The sequence below is a fragment of the Pholcus phalangioides genome, unplaced genomic scaffold (assembly GCF_987345545.1).
Source record: "Pholcus phalangioides strain wild (caught in Gottingen) unplaced genomic scaffold, Ppha-v1.0 ptg000004l_1, whole genome shotgun sequence".
NCBI classification, from domain to species: Eukaryota; Metazoa; Arthropoda; class Arachnida; order Araneae; family Pholcidae; genus Pholcus; species Pholcus phalangioides.
Window position 1 is genome coordinate 977,407 of NW_028301597.1, and position 12,592 is coordinate 989,998.

Here is a 12,592-nt window from a genome sequence, read left to right on the forward strand (position 1 = left end):
TATCCTTTATTAACTTATCCCTTCAACAGTCAAACTCGGTTACAATCACCTCGACTATTAAGAAACTCCGGCTATAACGTCAATAACTGGCAGTCTCGGCTGATTTCCCAGAGTATATGATGTTTATGAATCTATTAAGTTATCGATGAAAACGCAACGACCTCCGATATAACGATAGTTTTACGTCACTTCCATTTTTATGGTGTGTGTGTGTTTCCTAAGATATTTCTACATTAATTTAAAACACCATTACAATGAGTAAATGCTCGTCCAGTGTTCTATCGATGCCTATTGCTTGACTTTCATGTCCAGTATCCCCCCCCCCCCCGATTTTTTTTTACTTTGGCCGGCCATTTCACAAAGTGGCTGGAGATCCCTGGCCAAAGCTGGATGTGCTGATGTAAGACGGCCCGGTAGAAGCCAAATAATTTTTTTTTTTTAATCGACAACGAATAGATGGCTGCACTAAAAAATCATACACAACACTAGATACGCGCTCAGACTGTTAGGTACACATACTTACACTTCCGGCACAACTCACTAGGTAGTAGATAGACCTGAGTTGTGCCCGGCTTGAAAAAAAAGTCGACAACGTGTGATACATGTCTATACATAACAGCTGTATTGGATTAGCTCCATGTGATGAGAGAGAAAAAAAGTGAAATTTCAGAGAAAAACTATTAAATTAAATATATATAAAAAACATATTTTTTCCCTGCCAAACTTTGGAGAGAAAAAAATGATTATCGCATCGTGGCTGAGGTTTGATGGGATGCCATAACTAACGTGGACATAATTATCACGCAAAAATTTGCCAACTTGGTGTTGATCCAGAATCATGTCTTTTGTTATCGACCTTTGGCCAGGGATCACTGGCCACTTCGTGAAGTGGCCGGCCATTGTCCGAAATTCGAACTCTGGCAGGGTTAGTATTTAACGAAATTGGCCAGTTCGAGAAGTAGCGGGACCCGTCGCGAATTGGACAATTTCGGGCTTTGGCTGTTACATATACAATTTGGGTTGCCATGAACTTGGAACAGGTATTGCGTTTATGTATTGCTGTAAATGAACACTTCTTCTCGCGGATCAGAAGGCATTGGCGTTATCAAACATCTTGAATCAAGAGCTTCGTCACCAAAGCACATTATCATGTACAATGACGCGTGTATAGGCCAAAACTGTAACCTCGAGTCACCATTGTACTTGATGAAGTTCATACAAAGTGATAACTACTGCGCGGAAATTATTTATCATATATCAGTAAACAGTCACTATTATCTTCCAAACGACACAGGATTTGGATCGTATGAATCATACGCAAAGAATAGACTGATTTAAACAGTAAAACAAAACCTCTATTTTTGGTCACCCGCGGGACAAAAAATTTCTCTGCGAACGACTTTTGAACGTGAAGAGACACCACATGACGATCTTGGTCCATTTGGATAATAATGAATGAATATGTATTCAGTCTTTGATTTTTGTCATTTATAATCACAATTACTTATTTTTAATAAGAATAATATTTTCCTGCGAGGTTCTCCGGTTCACTTTATTTTGTTGACACTGGTGTAAGCCATGCTCAGTGATGTGTCATTGACTTTGTAAATTACAGTACTATTACAGTACATTACTCTGTAAGTCATTTCTGCCATCAATAAAATTGTAACCATTGTACGAATTCACTTCAATTCAAGCCCCTATGTTAAATTAGAATCCAGGTGACACCCCCTAACATGACCACACCCCATAACATTACAACGTTTTTGTTCCTGAATTTATTACAGTCCCTTTCACGTTATGTTAATTTCTGGAAAACTAGGAAAATGGACTTACACCACTGTAACTTTAACCTGTTCATTTATAAATAATGATAAGCAATTTCTTCGACAGTTAGCAATATTTTAGGCAAGAATCGGCAATGTCTCATATTTATGATCCCTATGTTTTCGATAAAATATAGTCAGCCATATGTATAGCAGAAAATATAGCAGAACCTTCAATGGCGTTATAACCAAGTTTCACCGCTTTGAAATTCAAATACTATGATCTGTTAAAAACAATTTTCACGAATAAAATGCAGAGAGTTTCCGTATCCTCATATTACGTAAAAGTTTCTTGGAAATGTTTATAAAACTTCATTGAATTCCTGGATTTTGTCGGCGGAGCATAAAGAGAATTGTGAGTGAGTGACTCGGCGTAGAATTCGGAATGAATGAATGAAGTTGAGGATTTTCCTCTTCACCTAGATCTTTGAATTAAACACGAACCGGGTGAGAACTCTCGTGTAAATCTCCTTGACATGAGATTCTCTCTCTCTCTGCAATAGCTACATACAAGGTCGACCCCTGTCTGACATTTATACACGGTAAGGATTGCGAGTCGAGTCAACTAAACTAGTCTTTGGAACGATTCTCGAGGTCCACGCCGTAGACGACGACGGGAATTTCATTTCAAGTGTTAAGCCCTATTTGTCCGGTGATGTTTCGAGTGTGTATCCTCGCATGAACTGTTGTCCTCCTGTTTCTATCCTGTCGCACAGGTTAGAAACGCGTTGGGAAAATTTAAACAAGTTATTAATTTGACAAGTAACACCTTAAATACGAATCAACTTGCAATGAGTTAGCGCTTTCGTGCAATAACAAACGTCGATTGAATTTCTGTAATAATATGTATACGCTATTCAATAAAAATTGTCTTCGTACGTTCATTTCATAATGAATTAGGTTTTAAATGAATAACTCTTTATAATCAGCCACCTCTCTTTTAAGTCCGAATAATAATTTCCCTCGCATAATAAAAGTATGCATTTCAAACCCATGGTTAATGGTCACCCGTCGGTGACAGCAAAAGAGGGGTTTCACTGTACAAGTATCCCTCGCTTTACGTCATTTCACTATAACGAGATTTTGGTACTCCATCTGAAAAATTCGTCTAGGAATTTTGAATTCATTCCTGGAAATAGGCTTTCAAAATTTAAGATACATATAACGTAGATCCTTTGATGACGAAATACGTTGGATTTGATGATGTGACTGAGACGAATATGAGCGAAATTCTTAGATACAACTCATCTGATTTCACCGATGAACAATGTTTGGTACCATAATGACATTCATTTATTCAAACCAAGCACAACTCCGGTCTATCGCCCTAGGCAGTTTACTACCGATTGAGTTGTGCCAGAAGTATGAGTGTTGCCCTCCCCCACTCCAAATCTCCAGTTTCCCCCGGGTCGCGAAAACAATTCATATACAAACGATGACATACAATGTATACATCACACATAATACACAAAGATGCCTCGCGATTGTTGCTCATACGGTGCAGCTTTTGCCTTCTTTCGAGTAACGTTCACAGATCTTCGTTTCGAATCACATAAATGAGAAGCTTTTCAAAACTAACATCCGATTGGTATTTAAAAAAAAAGATAGAAACAAAAATGTAATAAGCATGCATTATATACTGATATTTTCGCCAGTTTCCTGCATATTGGTCGTTTTTTTTTCCCCGACTCATTTTTGACACCGTAAAACAAGTTTTTCCTAAACTCTTTGTATGTTTTCCGCCTCTATGATATCGGGCGCGCGTGCGTATCTGAATTTTACTTACCACAATATTAATTTTCAAATTGTTTGGCAGAGAGCAAATTTGTGATGCACAAGCTGTATTGTATCGGGGCTCCCATTTCAAGATTCATTTTCGTGGAAACACTGTGTGCACTCATTTCCGCATTCATTATTATTCACTATTCACAAATGGTATGAAGTTGAAAATTTTACATGTACATGCCGAAATAACTGAAAGTTCTTGTGTATGAGTAATCTTTAATATTCAGCTCCTTCTTAGCAACGAATCTAACAGTGAGAAAATTGTACGCTTAAACGATGTTTTCCACCGAGAGTTTTTCTCGGACACTCCTGCCACTTGTAAAAAAAAACAGCTCATAAGACGTATGCGGTCATATCCGTGGGCCACAAGGTGGCAAACATTTTGAAACAAAATTCCGTAGATTACTGCTCGTATCTGCCCGTACAAAAATAAAAATGACGAGGCAGCAATCTCAAGAGGAATGAATAGACACAACTTTCCACGGAATAAAAACAACAGAACGTCGATATCGGATGAGACTTAGACGACATCCCATGGTCAAAAATGCTATATAAGGCGGTCTTCCATTTAAAGTCTCTTCACACAGAGCCGACAGACCTTCAATACAAAAATTATCTAACATGAAAATTCAACACTTTCAATTCAAAATATGCAAGTCAGATGGCGGCGCCAGTTGAATCGAAACAAGAATTAACTACGTTAGTGCCGCACATACACTCAGAATACGCATTCTCCGACACGTACAAATTACTTAGAAATTTCACAGAGGAATGAATGTTTACGGGGTACGCATACGTTTGAGTATCAGTAGTCAAAAATGCCATGCACGATGAATAAACATTTCCGTATAAAAATAGGACCACCAAAAATTGTGTCCGGAAACTATTTGCACAAACGTCGTCGTACTGTATTGCTTGCTATAGATTATCCAGAGAGAAACATATTCCGTAAAGCTAACAAAGGAAAACAACTTCTGTGACATCTATTGACACAATACAGAAAAATAACAAGACGGCAAACAAGCTTGAGTTTCGTAAAAGGAAAAAAAAAAAAATCCTAAGAAGAAGACTTATGTCACACAATGCAATAAAGAAATGTCAAAAAGCTTCACTCTGTCTATATAATCATCATCAACAACAACGATAATCGCAGTAATAATGGCATCCAGAATGGACGGCTGAATGCCACCAAAAGAAGTAAAAGGACGGAGAGTGTCGGTCGGTCCACAACAAGCAAGCACGGTGCACACTTTTTTTCTTTTCTTATCCTTCCCTGTTTTCCTCTCTCTCTCTCTCCGAGAGCACAAACTCATTTTTCTCACATCGGGTTCCTCCAATTTAGTGTCGAACACGTTTCTTGGCGGGAATTGGACAGTGACGGGGGCCGCGAAAATCTTGTTCCGAAGCTCTGGGATAATGGGCTAAAAGAGTGGCACCACCACTACATACATACCCACGCCAGAGAGAGAGAGAGAGAGAGAGCCAACAGAAAACAATCTCGCTTGCTTATCAGGGCTCCAGGACCCTGTGGCCACTCTCTCTCTCTCTCTCACTCCAGTCCTTCCTCCGGTGTGAGGAAAATAGAGGAGCGTAGGTAGAGCGGGGTGGAATAAAATGATCCCGCGGCCCAGAATAGAAAAGCGTCGAAAATCCAAGAGAACGTGGCACGGCACAGACATCACTGTGCAACCGAGAGATAGCGAATGAAAGATGAGATTCCGTTATTAAAGAGATCTGTGCCACATCAATACATAAGTATATATATGTATATGTAATATATATATATGGTGAGGGGGTGTGTGAGCGATTAAGTTCTTATCTGGACGAAAAATAATCAATCGTCGCAACCGAGAGAAACGATTTTTCCTCAAAACTTAGCTTTACTAGGATTTTTAAAAGCTTTCCTCCGCCATATTTATCGTTAAGCCACTTCCAAAATAATTGTTTTTCTCCCTTTTTTTTAATGTTTAATCACCAAAAAAAAAAAAAAATTCAAAATTTAAAATTAAACAACTCGTTTCTGATGGGGAAAATAATCGATAAGGGGGAACCGACTAATCGATATAGTGGGGGAAAAACTTAATTATAATATTTTGTTATCAGGGGTTATGCTTTGTTTTTTTGTTATCTGAGACCGATTTATTGAAATTATCTCATTTTTTTTCACGCCTTCGTGTTGAATTGATTTTTTTTAAGGCGTAAATTGTTAATGGTGCTAAAAAAGAAATTAATCAATAAAATAATCGATTATCAGCTAAAACCGCTGTGGTTTGATATGATAAAGTGTAAATGATTTAACTATAAATGGAAAGTTGTGCTGTGTACATACCGGTGTGTTTCATGAAATGTTCGAACAGAATGGAAAATTCTATGTACGGTTAATTTTAAAATGTGGAAAGTGATAGCAAAAAGAGAGAAATTCTCAGCTGCGATAGTATCTCTCTCAGAAATTGATTCGAATGTAGGGAATATAGGAAACTGAAATTTTTTTTTTTGTACATAGCTTACAATTAAAGCAAAACAAAAAACGTTACGGAGTTTTAACAGCTGGCTGATGAAAAGATATATTTAGGAGAGAGAGAAAACTCAACTGACCTTGCGGGGAATCGAACCCACGTCCTTTCACTTTCCGGGTGAACGTGCTAGATACTAGACTTTCTTTCTTTCAAACCGATCACAACTCAGGTCTATCACAATCTATGTGCGACTTACTACCTAGTGAGCTGTGCTGGAAGTGTAACTGTTGTGTGTGTAACTGTACCTAACAAGTCTGAATGCGTATGTAGTGTTGTGTTTGATTTTTTTCAACGCTGCCATCTATATTTCAGAAGTGAAGTGAGTGATGTGTTGTGATTGAATTACATTTGTAGTGTTTGTAGGTCTGTTGCTCTCTGTGGCGAGACATTTTAAAGGGGAGATCGGCTCGCATTCGCGCCTTGAAGTTGGGAATCACAGAAAATCAACTTCAGCCGACCACCACTGTGGTGACGGTGGGGTTCGTACAAAGGCAACGAATGTCTCAATATTTCCGTGGAGCTCGTGGGCAGTGAACGGGACCGTACATGGACGGCCGGACCTGACTCGTGCCAAAGCTCACAATTGCTGACACTGCCACCAGATGGCGAGACAAATCCAAGAGAATGATGCCACTCTCCGCTATCCATACGAAGGTTTTTAACAGCTGGCTGATATGAAGTATTTAGAAAAGAGGTAAAATTCAACTGCCCTTGTGATGGGAATCGAACCCACGTCCTTTCACTTTCCGAGTGAACGCCCTAGCTAGAGTCTAGGCATCACCACCAAGAGATAGAAGGCCTCTGCAGTGTTTGCCATAAACGTCATTCAGACTACCTAGCAAATTTTCCACATTTTGAGACACAGCATCCTATTTCGTTTCTTCTTATTTTGGCGTAGAATATATCTGATTGACTCACAAATACCGCATAGTGATTGGATGTGGGGCATAGAAATCACCAATTCTGATCCCGATCATTTCTTTTCCTCACAACGACGACACTGACACGAGCAGGGAATTTTTTTTCCCTGAATATTCTGAGAGAAAATGGACTACTTACATGACGTCACAAGCAGAGTGCGAAGGCCTTGATGGTCTAGGTCGCTCAACCGGGAAGTGAGAGGACGTGGTTTCGATTCCACTCAAAAGCAGTTGAATGTTCCCTTTTCTAAGTACTATATCTTCGCATCAGCCGGCTGTAAAAAACCTTCGTATGGATAGCGGAGAGTGACACTATCAGAAAAACGTTAAACAGTAAAATTTGCACCCGTCTTCATTACACCGAAAGATATTCATCTCGTAACATTTGCATGTAAATTCGTTGAGAGATATCCAAGATTGAATTTTTTTTTTTCATTTTTGTCCCTTTTCCACTCCTAAAATGGCCGAGTGTGAAAAAGACTACAGAAATAATAGTAAAAATTTGCAAAAGTTTAAGGAGTTCAATCACTGATATCTGAATAGATTTTTATCTAAATTTTACGAGTGAAATTTCTTACGATATAATAGAGGGGGAAAAAAGCAGACATTATATTAATAAATCTTTTATTTTCTATATTGTGGGTTTTTACCTCTCCGCGGAATTAATAATTAATTATTCATTATTAATAATTAATAATGAATAATTCCTGCGAAGAATTTAAATGAAATTGGTATATGCCGGTGGGGGGGGGGGGCGCCTGTTTTGCATTATATGTGGCCTTGACGTATTTATAATATCAGAGTTAGACCGGGATTATATATACACTATAAAAGTTTCGTAATAGTTCATTTATATAAAACTTTAAAAATTGAACCAATAGGATTATCTAACCGATAATCTTATTGGTTCAATATTCAAGTTTTATGTATAAATGAACTATTACGAAACTTTTATAGTGTATATATATATATAATCCCGGTCCAACTTCATTCCAACAAATGCAACCGATGCCCTTATCGGTTCCTTTTTTCAAGTTTTATAAATGAACTTTTGTGAAACTTTTATAGTGTAATCATGGCCTTATGCGTGTTTCGTGTTCTTGTCGGTGCTTCCATTATTTTTTTTTCAGCGTGGCCTAGGTCTTCTTCGACCACCTGCTCATATCTCTTCCTGGAGACAGAGCGCTGAGCCACGATTTGGTGAGGAGGATTAGGGCCTGCCATCCGTGTTCCATATTTTGAAGTAAAGATGGCAAATGCTTGAATTATCATGTTATGTAACTTATGTTGTTGAATGTCCGCTTGCTCTCTGCGGCAGACTTTTTCGAAGGTTTTATAGCTGCAAAATCAGAAGCATAGACAACGACATCGATGTTAAGACAAATGCCTTGTTAATGTTTTATGATACTTCGAATGATCGTTGCAGTCGAGGTCAACGTTCTCAAGACCTTTTTTGACGAAAATTTGATCAAATGTAATGAAATACTGAATATGAAGATGTTATTTTAAGGGGGGGATGGCCATATTTTATCGAGAAAAACACGGGGGATTGGGATTACAAATACCGAACATCGAAAAAATCTCGCCAAAAATGTTTGCTTATGGTAAGCAAAAATATCAAATATTGCTTAAAAATAAACTTTTGCGTGAAATTCAGTGCTACTGGGAGGTAAGGGGGGGGGGAGGGAGTCTACAGTAAATTAAAATGTATTTCACGAGAGAAAGAAAAACAAAATTGAAAAGAAAAACATGGCAAATATGGCAAATATATGTGAGATGAATATTTATATTCATAGTTTTTAATTCAAATTCTTTTATTTCATTCGGCCTTTTGCATGGTGACAACAATTCACACAATATAATTCAATACAAAGACTCAAAAGATTGAATATAAAAGTTCAAACATTCAGTATATTATAGAAATTGAAAAAAAAAACCGTAATATTTTAAAACATCTGTACACCGGTACAAGAAACGGGGGAAATAATACTCACGTGAGAGAAAAATCAAATTATATAGTAAACTAAAGTGTATTTCACGAGAGAGAAAAAAAAATTAGTAAAAACATATGGCAAATATATGCGAGAGATGGATGTTATATTCCTAGTTGAAATCTAATTGCACATTTTATAAATTATGCAAATGACCTTCCCCAATTGTAGTAAAAAATATGAATCGAAGTGACCTTCGTTGAAAAAGCGGGATATTTTTTTTATAAAAATAAGTTAGGAAGATCAAAATTACGGGAAAATACGAGAATGTCCAGTATAAGGATCATATCAATGAGCAAGTCGGATCGTCAATCATGTATATAATACTGTTAATCTTTTTCCCCCCAATAGAACAGCATACTAGCATTACCCGAATGAGATGAGCTGTAATTCTAGCAATGTCTTAGATAAAATCATGAAAAAACGTAAAAGGGACAAAAAAGATGTCGTTATAAGTAAGGTCGTTAAAAGGGTTCTAATCTGTGCTATGAGTGAGGTACATTCACATTACTCCCTATGGAAATTATTCCGAAAACTAATTATTAATATTACAGTCGAGATCGTTAGGACTCTGTGGCAAGTCCTTTGAAAAGTATCGCCAAAGAGAGCGTCAAGAATACAACGACACAATTATGCAATCATTGCGCTCCACTCATACTTAGAAAAACTGATGGCAGATGGCAGCACTACACATAATAAGCATTACACAGTAACAAACTTTACGTTAGGTTCACAACACGTACACGCACATTCCAACATGTACCAAGTCGTTGAAAAATGTATGGGGTCATTCAAATATATCACGTCAGCATCGAGGTTGGAAGGGGGGTTTCGGATTTTCTGACTTTTGATGACGGGGGGAGGGGGGTTTGAAGGTTGCTTACGTCATCAACCACCCCTTTTTGAAGATATGAAATATTCTAAGCTGCTGACGAAATTTGCGGATAGGAGGGAGGGCGTCAAAAATGGCTGGAAATCTGCTTACGTAATACTTGAATGGTCCCTATAATTCCGCAGAGGAATGTGGCCAAGGTTCATGTAGGGTTTAGTAGTAGTTGAAATCGTCAGCGGCTGTGCGGTCATTTGGTCGCAGTGGCGGAACTGGGTTCGAACCCAACTTGAGGCACAGTTGCTGGTCGGCTGAAGTTGATTTTCTGTGGTTCCTATTTGGAGGTGCGAAAGCGAGCGGTTCAAATATTCAATAGCACACTTTACCCGCAATTTGAGCCGTAGATGCCAGCACTAAAAATTCACGCACGACACTAGATACACACTCAGACTCTAGATACGCAGATGTATGATCCTAAATAGCGCAACTGATTTGGTAGTAAATTGCTCATGTCGCTAGATCGGAGTTGTGTTTGGTTTGAAAGAAAAGGAAGCCAAGGTTTTTATAATCGAGTTTGACTGTATGCAGAACATGCATATACAGTCGAATCCCGTTTCAACGAATACAGTTATAGCGAAAAAATCTCGTTTCAACGAATACTTTTCCAATCCCCGCAGATACGTTTACATAGGAACGATGCAAAAACCTGGAATTCCTTTACAACGAAACAAAACAAAGTGCTTTCTCCGGTCTCTCGGAGTTCGTTATAACGGGATTCGACTGTATTCGAGTAAAGGGTAATGCATTTCCAAAAAAATTTCTGAACAGACTCACAAAACTGGAATCATGTGGAAACGGTATAGTCTCCGATCTCCACCCACAAAAATAGATAAATATACGTAAAAGCTACCCTATCTCTATATATCCATATTATTTATACAGAAATTATTCATCTCGAGATTAATGATGAAGCTGCCATAATGGAATTCCTGTGTGTGGTGCCCCCCCCCCCTCCCCTTTAAAGATAAAAAAAAAAGGAAAGATTTTTTTTTTTATCTTTCTGTTCTTTTTCTCGGACTTCGATGCACCATCATTACTGGCAATTTGTTTTTATTAAGAGTAAATAAGAGTCATACACCCACACACACTACCATCGCGACTATCCAGGATGGTAGATAGGTATAGAAGTTAGGAAAAGGGGGGGGCGAGTGTGGATGCATAAACCATAATAAATTGAAAACTGTCGGCATTGATCTACAGTCATCATCCGTTACGAACGTATCCGAGGCTCAATGGCCGTCCTGGGAATACCCCGGGAATGGAGGTGGGGGGGGGGGGGGTTCGGGCTAAAATTGCGCTGCATATCTCCAGGTTCTATATCTTATAGAAATCGTTGCTCGAGAAACGTTTGGGGGTTCGGTTCAATGTTTACTTTTAATCATTGGTTCCGACGAGAAAACTGTGCTGAATAAAATAAGCCGAATGAAACGTCTCCGTCTTAGATATAATTTAAGTTTTGCCCGGATGATATAATAAGGATTGTACCCGTTTATCGAGATAAATTTCCATTTTTATCTTCTATAACAAATACAAAACTCGGCACCACAATCAGTGCTTCAAGTTTCCTTAATTAACCTCATACTTCATGACTGTTGGAAGCTGTATTTAAAGTGCGGTAATTTCTTTCTTTGTTTTTCACACGTAAGCGAATAAATTTTATGCATATATTTGCTATTTCTCTCGCACTGTTACTATCGGGAAAATATCAGATAACCATTCTCAGAATGTTATTCTGAAAGTTTGTGTTTTTATCTGATCAAAACACAATATTGTTGTTTATTGTGCCATCTATTAAACATCAATAGCACTAGATACTATGAAATGCCACCTAATCCTCGTGCATTTTTCTGTTTAAATTCGTTGGTATGTTATTGTCGTTTATTCTTCTTGAAGTTTTTTGCTTCGTCTCTATTTAGATATGAGAAGAGACAGAGAGATGGGTATATATAATATATGTATACAACTAAATCTTTCGGAATGAAAAATTTTGAATTGGAAAGTTATTGAAGCTGATTATATATGTTACTGCCAAGCCCGAAATTGGCCAGTTCAGATGTCCGAAATATTAAATGTCTGGATTTTGGGCTTTGGTCAGCCAGTCCATGAAGTGTGACCGGAGATGCCTGGCCAAACTCCAATAACAAAAGACATGATTCAGGGTCATCACCAAGTTGAATCGGCGTATGCCCCGAGGGGCGGGACGCTAGAACTTTAAGCACTCATCGTCAAGTTGGCGCATTTTGTCTTGATAAATATGTCCACGTTAGCTGTGGCAACCCATCAAACCGCAGTGACGATGCGGTAATATTTTTTTCCTACAAAATTTGACGCAAAAAACTATATTTCTATTATTTGTTGAGATAGTTTTTTTGTCTCAAATTTCTATTTTTTTTTTCTTTCTTCACATGGGTATATAGCCATGCATCACACGTTGGCCATGAAAAGAAGTTGATTTCGCGCCTATTGGACCATCTTGAATCATCACATCAAACTTTGGACAAGGACCTCTGGCAATTTAGCGAATTGCAGAAGTGATTCGAACTTTGACCAAACACCCTGGCCAAAGATCGACGCGCTGATGTAAAACGACCCGGTAGGAGCCAAATCCATATTTTTAATCGCCAAAGTGTAACACTGCACATGTACAAATACAACGCCACAACAG

General features: G+C 38.2%; 1 protein-coding gene across 2 annotated transcripts in view; it reads left to right on the forward strand.

Moving 5' to 3' along the window:
* Lrp4 (LDL receptor related protein 4) overlaps positions 1–12,592 on the forward strand; it is a 284,958-nt gene that overhangs the window by 36,129 nt on the left and 236,237 nt on the right. The gene's annotated exons all lie outside the window — the stretch shown is intronic.